Below are 9,225 nucleotides of genomic sequence, written 5' to 3' on the forward strand. Positions count from 1 at the left end.
CGGATTTCCATTATTAATACGATCTAGACTTGTTTTTACGATAACTTGAAAACAAAAACAATTAGACAGTCTTTACTCCATCTTCACCGCTACAAACTGTCAAACGTATCGGAAGCGTATATTATAGGCGGCAAACTCAAAATTGTATGCGCGAAAAGCGGAAAAACTTGTACCCGGTGCATCCTGCCGGATTGTATTTTATATTATTGATTTTTAAGAATGTATTCTTTTCATTTACTTATTCCTAGCAAAATATACAAATAATCTTGACCATAAATTAACATTATCAATAATCGATGTTGTTGTCACCTAGTGCCAAGTAGCGACACTATTACGGTGGTTATCTACGTATTCACTTCCGCACTCTAGTAATGTCACAGTTCGCCGTCAGATGACGCTGTAAAGATAAGCTGCCATTTTCCATTTCACGATCCGAAACACAACATATTGAAAAAAATACATATCGAAACGAATGCCAAATTATAAAAATCGATAAATAGTGATAGGCAAACTCAAAAGAGAAATATATAAAGATGACAAATAAAACTTCCTGACTAATTCACTCATCGATCAATCATGGAACGTCTAAGTACTTCTACTCGACACTAGATGGAAGTAGTACTCGGAATCTATGCATTTTGAGATTATTCAATTCTCTGCCAAAAGATTATTTCGTATCGGACCTGTTAAAAACAAAATGCAATATTATTATTAACTATTTTTAATACTAAATTAAATCGATCGTGTAAACCCGCTTTTAATCATAAACAATATTTTCTAGATGTCGGCCATGTGCGACAAAATTAAAAATACGTCCTAGCATCCCTGACAACATACGAAACACTGCCTACATGATTTAATCGGATTGTAGCCGACTTAGTTAAAGTTCCCCATAGATGGCGTGTGTAACAAGAAATAAAAGAATACAATGAAATTTGGCCGTTTTAAGATTTTAATATGCATTTTATGTTAATATGATAGTAAGGATGCTTTTATCCAATAAGTAAATTAAAGTAATTGATTCAATCACGCCATACCATAAACTATTCTAGACTTACAACGATATTTTAATCATGGCAGCCCTAAGCTCTGACACTTTTTTAACTTCCGTTCATTTAAGTTTTTTTATTAGTATTTCCTATTAACATCATTCATTTTCATTGCCTAAAACTTGTTTATAATCTCAAAATTATTAATTAAGGTCATAAATACCAAAGTTACCTCAACTATCAGTGTCACAGTGAATTAACACCTTAATAAGCAAACAAGTGACAACCATCCAAACGCCATATTGTAATTCATCAAGTTGTATAAAAAATTTTTGACAAATAATTACCATGACGGAACTTTAAACTGAGCTGGAAGAGATCGTCCTCAAGTGTGCTTTTATGATTCTCTAAATATCCCTACCCATTGCCTATCGCAAGAACTGCACAAAACAAACGAAATAGATTTTCGGATTCAAACACGATCATGGTCTTCACTTTCATCAAAAATGTGTAAATCTTCAATGAACCTAATGCCCTACGATGACCTATGACCTAAAGTTTGAACTGTATAGAAACAAGGATGTTTAATTAATGTGCCTAGTTCCTGTTCGAATCGATATACCGATCGAAATGAGCTCAAATATGGAACCTGTTACTCCTAGCAAGGTAAGTTCATACTTTTATTCTGTCAATAAATTTTTTATTCTGTCATTTAGACAAATAACTGCTATTAAAGCCCTGTCAAACATACCCACACAATTATAGCCTGATAGAAAATAATTACCACCCACAAATTGACCTATCTATCAATAAAACTGCTTTTCCAATAAATACGAGACAATACGAGTACTGTCTGTTTCAGACTAGCATTAAGTTGTTCCCAATTTGGTATTATTCTACTTATAGTGGCCTAGAGTATTGTATTACCTTATTTTTACTGTCTTGTTCTCAAATACAACCATATTTCTTTTTGAATAAAACTGAAAGTAATCAAAGTACTGACGGGATGACATTCCTAATTTTGTTTTATGCTGCCTATCTGTTATTTTGATCCTCTACTACGCGTTTTATATCGCAATAATGCTTACAAACTATGTGTCTTTTAAGCAACCTGACAACTCTATTGGAATAGTCCCTGTTGCCTGTCATACATGAACTGTTTACAATGAAAATGTATTGAAGTTATGCTGAAGAACCCCGCTTGCTGGATTTGATGAATCTTTTCACAACCTTTAAGAGTAAGTATGACTTTTTAATACTACTTCTAGACTACTACTAAACCAATTCCCTTAGGCTTTACCTTACTGTATTTGGTATTCGAAAAATGTTATTATTCTATAAGATGATATGGGTGTCTTTTTTTTTTAAATCTGAGTTTTTTATTTTATTTGGAAGTGCAATATGTTATGAAAATTAAAAATTTGTGATGACTTCAGCTAAAATATGAATAGGATTTCTTGCGTTACTAAAAATTTGTTAGTGAATTTGTAGTTTTCTTTCTAAAAGGATCCTGGCAGTTGTCCGGTAACTGAAAAAGTGAACCTAAACTCGAACCTGTCATAAATATTCCTCTTCTTGCAATTAACCTTACAATATATGTTTAATTTTTCAGCAAACAGAGACAAGTCTGATGGCTGCCTATATATACCCATACCTAGTGATTGGTGATGTTTAAGCCGAGCGGAGCAAATTTCCGTTTGCTGTTTTCATGGACTTTTCCGAGTCTCTCGATAATCTCAAGTAAGTTCAACAACTATGTCACTAATAGGAAAAGGTTGTTTTCTTAATCCTATTTAGAAACATAAATTTCACGAAAAACTTTCTCGCTTTCAAAATTTTTGTAATTTTTTTTTTAAGATTAAGACCTTTCTACTTTAAAATAATCACTTCTAATAATACTTATAAATAGCTATCCTCCAGCTTATATAATTTCAGACTAACTTTTGTATAAATCCTATTACAGTGTTATTGGAACATTGACCATGCGCAGTACGAGTTTGTCATTTTGATGTTTGCTATCTACTCATTTATTTTTATTGGTGTCAAATATTCTACTTAAAATGCAATAAAATGTACAATATACATATGTTTAAATTTTCAGCAAACAGAATGGTTTCCTGATACCTGACCGTTAGGTCATCTAGCAGTCAGTTAAACTTAAGCCGAGTGAAGGAAATCTCGATGGTTACTTTCATGATTCCTGTTTCTCCATGTCTTACTACAATTTTCAAGTAAGTATAACAGCCAATGCCACCTTGAAAAGCTATCTTTAAACTTAACCCTACTTAGTAAAATAAGCAACTTAATTTTCTTCATTTGTCATAAAGAAATCTGAACTGTTTAGTCTTCCTTTTTCTGAACTGTGATGTATGTGAAGTATCTTATAATAGAAAATAAAACCCTTTAAAGAGACTTAAAATTAAGTTTTCTTAAATATACCCTACTTAAGCTAAACATTTTCAATTTCAGTGTTCCCGCAGAGTCATTACGTCTAGCCTCAAAATACACACTATGGAATGCTTCTATTTCTGAAAGGTAATTTATCTTATTATAATATATTGTACAAAATGTATTGTTATGTATGAAACTCATGCCTTTTGACTGACACTTATATTTTAAATACCTAAACGGCGCGTTCTCAATGAATGAGCGAAGAAATGAAGAATGTGCTTAGCCTTACATAACCTATTCTAATTCTATTGACTAATTCGACTTAACCTAGCTTATTTGTGACCTAGATTAAGGAAGTATGTCCTGCAAGGCAAAGATTTTCAAACTTTTTAGATTTTGAAAAGGAATTTATGTACTGCCTACTTCATTTTATGAAACCTAATATTTCCGTAGGATGTGTTTATATATCCTTTTATTATGCATTGAAAATCATAACGCGCCCCCGCGAATGGATGACTTAAGAAAGATGTTGATATATTGCCCAACTAAAACTGACTAAGAAAATCAAAAGCTACCTATTCCACTTTAATTTTAACAGAATTTTTTCTAATGCTTGCCTATTTATTTCAGATTACGAAGGACCGCACTACTCCAGACTCCTGTTCAATAATTTTATTTCACAACTTTTGCTGTAACAATGGCTGCTGTCTACTGCCACTTCAAAGTTCCTGTTCCACGGCTCTATTTCTAGACACCTGCATCCACATCAGCAATGGTCTACATTGAATACTACTTAGAGGGAAAATGACACTCAAGATCTTCTTTTATGTTAGGTACTTAGTATGCTAGCTTAACCAATCATGTACTATTATTCGACCGTAGTCAGAATACGATGGAAAAGTACCGTCAACAGATCAGTACTGTAATCCTAAGTAGTATTAGTATCCTACAAATAAGTATGCTTTTTTATGTGCGCCGTTAGTCAGGGCAACAACGCATTACATATCTCGATCGATTTTCATGAAAAACAAAGCACTCGTAGAGGCCCTAGTAAATAATAGCAATGACTATAGACAGTAACTATGCACATATTTCAGTGCTATTCTTAATGAATATAGTGAGGGTTCTGAATAATACCTATATAGCTAAATTTCATACATATTTGTATGTTCTACTGATCCTCTAATAATGACTGTATGACGTACTATGACTGTTTGCTTTCCTAGACTAAATGTCCTAGCATATGTGGTAAATAACTCTGTTTGTCAGATGAACTCAAGCAGATCCTAGTGCATACATACATACATGATTATCCTACAGTAACTAATGTATGATGTTCACATATAATAATCAAACCAAACATAGTCCTCCTAACGTATGTGTGGTTGTCACTTAGACCCACGCTTATACAGATTAATTGTACCTAACAGAATTTTATTGCTACTACTTTATGAACAAGACTGTGCTGAGCTTATCCGTCAGATAATGCATGAACTTTATTATCCGATCTGTAGCTTATAGGATGATATTTTATGAGTTTATAAACTCTCTAATAACAGTCGAACTCCTATATTATCACATGCGCGTAGCTATTTATATGATATAGAAAGCAAAAGTCAAAGAAATCGCCCAATGGTGAGTCGAGCGATCGCAAAACCAGAAGAGTTGTAACTGCGTTGCCGGCTTATATAGAAAAGTAAGAAAGATGCGGAATACGCCCCCTGTTCCTTAATATTTTAAGAAAATTACGTGAAATGAACTATTTCACGCCCCCATAATTTTTCGAGTGAAGCACAACTTCTAAAAGACCTGTGTCTTATCTAGGCTATACCTAACCGCATCCTAGGTCGACTTAGGTAATGTAATCTTATGTCTAGACTATTGGCACTAGCCTCCTAGCTTACTAGGTAGTGACCCTTCCTATGAAAGCTGCCTAACAAAAGCATCCACTTGCACGTCTACTACGAATATGCGTTCCTAAATCGTGGATGATATCTATTTATCTAAGTTTTAAGTATGTACTTATCCATAGAAATATACACTACGCCGCCTAGTACCTATAGCACAAACTTTGCCTAATTTGAGACACGGTCGATATGTGAAAGACTGACTTGAAAATATTTATTTCATTATTGTTATTGGTCCCTACTATAAATATAATTTCTTCAAATCTATGACGCGAAAGAAACAAGTATGATTATTTTGGCTACATAGGCTTTAATTTTGCTATTATTATTTTTTAGGTATCAAGGCGCAAGAAGATGGAATTATAATTGATTATTTTGAGATGACACGTCTCAAATATGAAATGAATCCCCTAACAACGGCGAGAAGAAAACGAGTAAAGAAGACTGATAAACTTTAAATAGAAAATAACTATAAGGATTTTTTTATTAAGTAGACAATAACTCTAAGGGTTTTTTTTTTGTACATAATAACAGTTTGAAAAATAAACGTTTTTATTTTTCAAACTAACTAAACAAATAAACGATTTTATGACTTTTATTTAAAACACAATAAAAACAGAGTCCAAAATTCAGTGTACCCACTCCGCTCTCACGGCAACAAAATGTAGCCTGAATGGCTACTTTTACATAGATATCTCTTGAAAACCCATAGTAACCCAGGTAAAATAGATCCTGGTCACGGCACCAAAATGTAACCTCCCCCACCTACTCCCCCAATCTACCCCACCTTTATAATTGATACCACCCTTAAATTCTACCCTCATAATTTTACCCCAACAATAATTTGGCCAAGTGATCGTCTAGTTAAAGGTTAGGACCCCTCGAAGTGAACCGCGGAACCCTAGATTCTTTAATGAGTAACAACTAAATCTTGGACTTTGATTTTACCTAATTGTTTATTACCTAGATGTTAAAGATCTGATATTTACTGTACTATAATAATATATCTATTATGTTGATGAGAAATTATTTAAAGGATATTATGTTAAGATTCCACCTCCTGTGAAACACCGTAAAACAAAGATATTCTGAACCATTTTTATATTAAACATGACTCCTTATGAGTAAAAAGGTAATATAGGTATAATAAACTAAAAGTTAATAGCAATGTCCCGGTTAAGGGTATAGGCTCCGCCCATACGCGCGAGTCGTTGGCGTCGGGTGTAGCCTTAAGTTACAGAAACGTCAATGTGATTTTTAATATAAAATATAGTTTTATTCATTCATTAGAAACGTATTGCAGCATGTAAGATAAAATAAATATAAAAATTATATGATGATATAAATATAAAAATATTTTTGGTATAATCCTGCTACTCCTATTAAGTCTTCGGGGTAACATTGAAGCAGCACTCCAGGGGTAAGCCCATTTACACACTATTATAATCAGATTAAATATTATTACCTATCAATCCTATCATCTTCTAAACGAGGTATGAATATATCACACGTGCTGCCTCTAATGCTAGATGCAGGTCTGAAGACTCTTACTCCGATTAGCAATATCAATCGGGCCACCTACTCCTACCTTATTAGCCAGACGGACTATGACCAACGCTTCGAAACCTATGCAATCCTAGGGCTGGCGAAGAGAAGCGATAAGTATTCGTCAGACACCATTTACTTATCTTTTTCATATCCAAAAACTAAGGCTACTAAGCCATTACCCAGTCCCCATAGCTAAAAGTAGGCTGAATTCCCAGGCCTTTTAAAAGTATAAACGAAGTACAAGTATTATTGTACTTTGTGATATCGAAATATCAAGATGAGCATTATTCCACTCAAAGATTCCAATGGACTGCGCTCGCCTGCCAAAGGGTCTCTAAAACAAACCATTACTCAATTCCAGAATAGTCTGTGTTCCTAAGCCCAGCTTGATATTTGAGAATTGCTTTTGTAAATACCTTAGAACCTGATCGCAATACTCTGTACTTCGTCTCCACACCAAAAACCCAGAAATGAAAATAAATTGATATAAGATGTTACAGGTAACCTTCGATTTTCCACTCAGGGTAGTAACAGTCTGGAAGATTTAGGTAATTGAACTCCATTACCAGTATTCCACTCAATATTAGCATTAGCACAAGATATAAAACCATAGCTTCACGTCATTAGAACCTTTAAAAGAGAAATATACACCAACTAATCAAATCTCTAGACCAAACCTAAGAGAGACCCTATAACAGTGTGTGTGACTCAACCCTATTCCTACCCTTTGTCCCTAATCTAGTATGTCCAGATCACAGATCGTACTTACCATTGATCTAGTGGTTTGGAACATACACAAGTGTATCCCTAAGTCTACGCTGTAAGCATTCGGCCGACAAAACCGAGGTATAGCAAACCCTAGTGTCTGTGTGATTGGCCCCCTCCTCATCGCCACGTGGGCACGGTGGATGAGAATAGACCGCCCTAGCATGTATATAAAAACATCGGCATCCTAGCCCACACCCGCACTAGCCACATGGGAAACGCTGCCATGACTAAGACTTTGTTTGTGTTTGGTATCAATCACGACAGAAGTTTTCCCTGCAACCAGCACAAGCACGAACCAGAGTACCGAAATATATAAATATATTTAATACGGGACCTAGCCTCAATTACTGCAGACTTCAGTGAGTAGGGATTACTCCCAATGGCACGCACGTGATGCCCTCACATTCATCTAACAGTTGGCCTTTGAGACTAGGGAGAGTATGTTCGCCTCTTATGTTGGTAAAGAAGAGACGCCAAGTCCTCTCAACTTGGAGCAAAAGACTTCTAAACGGCTTCAGTTTGGCACCGTTAGGGAGAAACCGCTTAGATGGACAAACTGTTAGCCCAAACAGTGATCTGGCTTTATAAAATATCAAACTAACACCATAGAAAGATAGTAAATAACGAAGTTAGATTTTGCTAACAGAAAAATCACAATATAGTAACACAAGGAAGTGAAGTATCTCCACCATAGCCCAAGTTTAGCATTACGATGAAATCGCAAAACCAAACACAGACACAATCCTACAAGTTTAAATTTACCAGGATAATTCCCAGCAAACACAAACAAATAGAAAGTATAGTAGAGAAACTTCACTTACCCAAAGCCAGAGATACTGCTAGTCCGATGGTCAAAGAATGAATCCCCTCCCACTGCCTTCACCGGCCCTTTTATATGCCTTTACTAGCGACACAATGGGGACATAACGGGGACACACTGGATACCTAGTAGCTACTGGATACACAATGGATACATAGTAGCTACTGGGGACATATTAGATACATAGTAGGGACTTGACTTAAATAAGACAATTGTCATTCTAAAAGTACCAGGGTACCAGAATTCAGAAGGAGATTGCTCTCCTCATGGCACGTAGTGACATACGATTCATGGCGAAAGATCATAAGTTTCATCTTGTTTACCAAACCATACGCCCTATACAATAACGTTCACATTAACACCGATTGTCAACTGTGTCCCTATCGCACACAAGGCTCAAAGAAAGACGGAGATATTTTCAATGACGTTTACTCACACAATGTCATTTACACACACAGTGACAGCAGTCGCTTAGTAGTCAGTTTAAGTAGACCAAAACAATGATAAAAGGGTACGTTCCAAAACCTGTCAAGCATGAATATGCACGCATTATTATTTACTTTCAGACATTATAGTTTTGTTTCCTGAAAGTAACATCTGTATTGTTTATTATCAAATAGGTAAGTCAATGTTTTTATTACACCAATAATTGCATGTACGACTACAAATATTCTTTTAAAAGAAACTAATAGATTTAAGGAATAGTTTTTGGCTTCGCAAATCTTACCAGTTGTTCAGCACAACAGAATGAACTGTCAATGTCAATGTCAGTGATATTATTCCCCATTTTAGGTTATCTTCG

General features: G+C 34.9%; 1 long non-coding RNA gene across 1 annotated transcript; it reads left to right on the plus strand.

Moving 5' to 3' along the window:
* Positions 1-561: 561 nt before the first annotated feature.
* Positions 562-6,519, plus strand: LOC133533217 (uncharacterized). Its single transcript, XR_009801832.1, has 7 exons — positions 562-1,655; positions 2,097-2,227; positions 2,602-2,729; positions 3,091-3,220; positions 3,459-3,524; positions 4,011-4,213; positions 5,624-6,519. It is a non-coding gene; the product is annotated as an uncharacterized LOC133533217 (long non-coding RNA).
* Positions 6,520-9,225: the final 2,706 nt, after the last annotated feature.

Source organism: Cydia pomonella, unplaced genomic scaffold, assembly GCF_033807575.1.
Source record: "Cydia pomonella isolate Wapato2018A unplaced genomic scaffold, ilCydPomo1 PGA_scaffold_127, whole genome shotgun sequence".
Taxonomy (NCBI): Eukaryota; Metazoa; Arthropoda; class Insecta; order Lepidoptera; family Tortricidae; genus Cydia; species Cydia pomonella.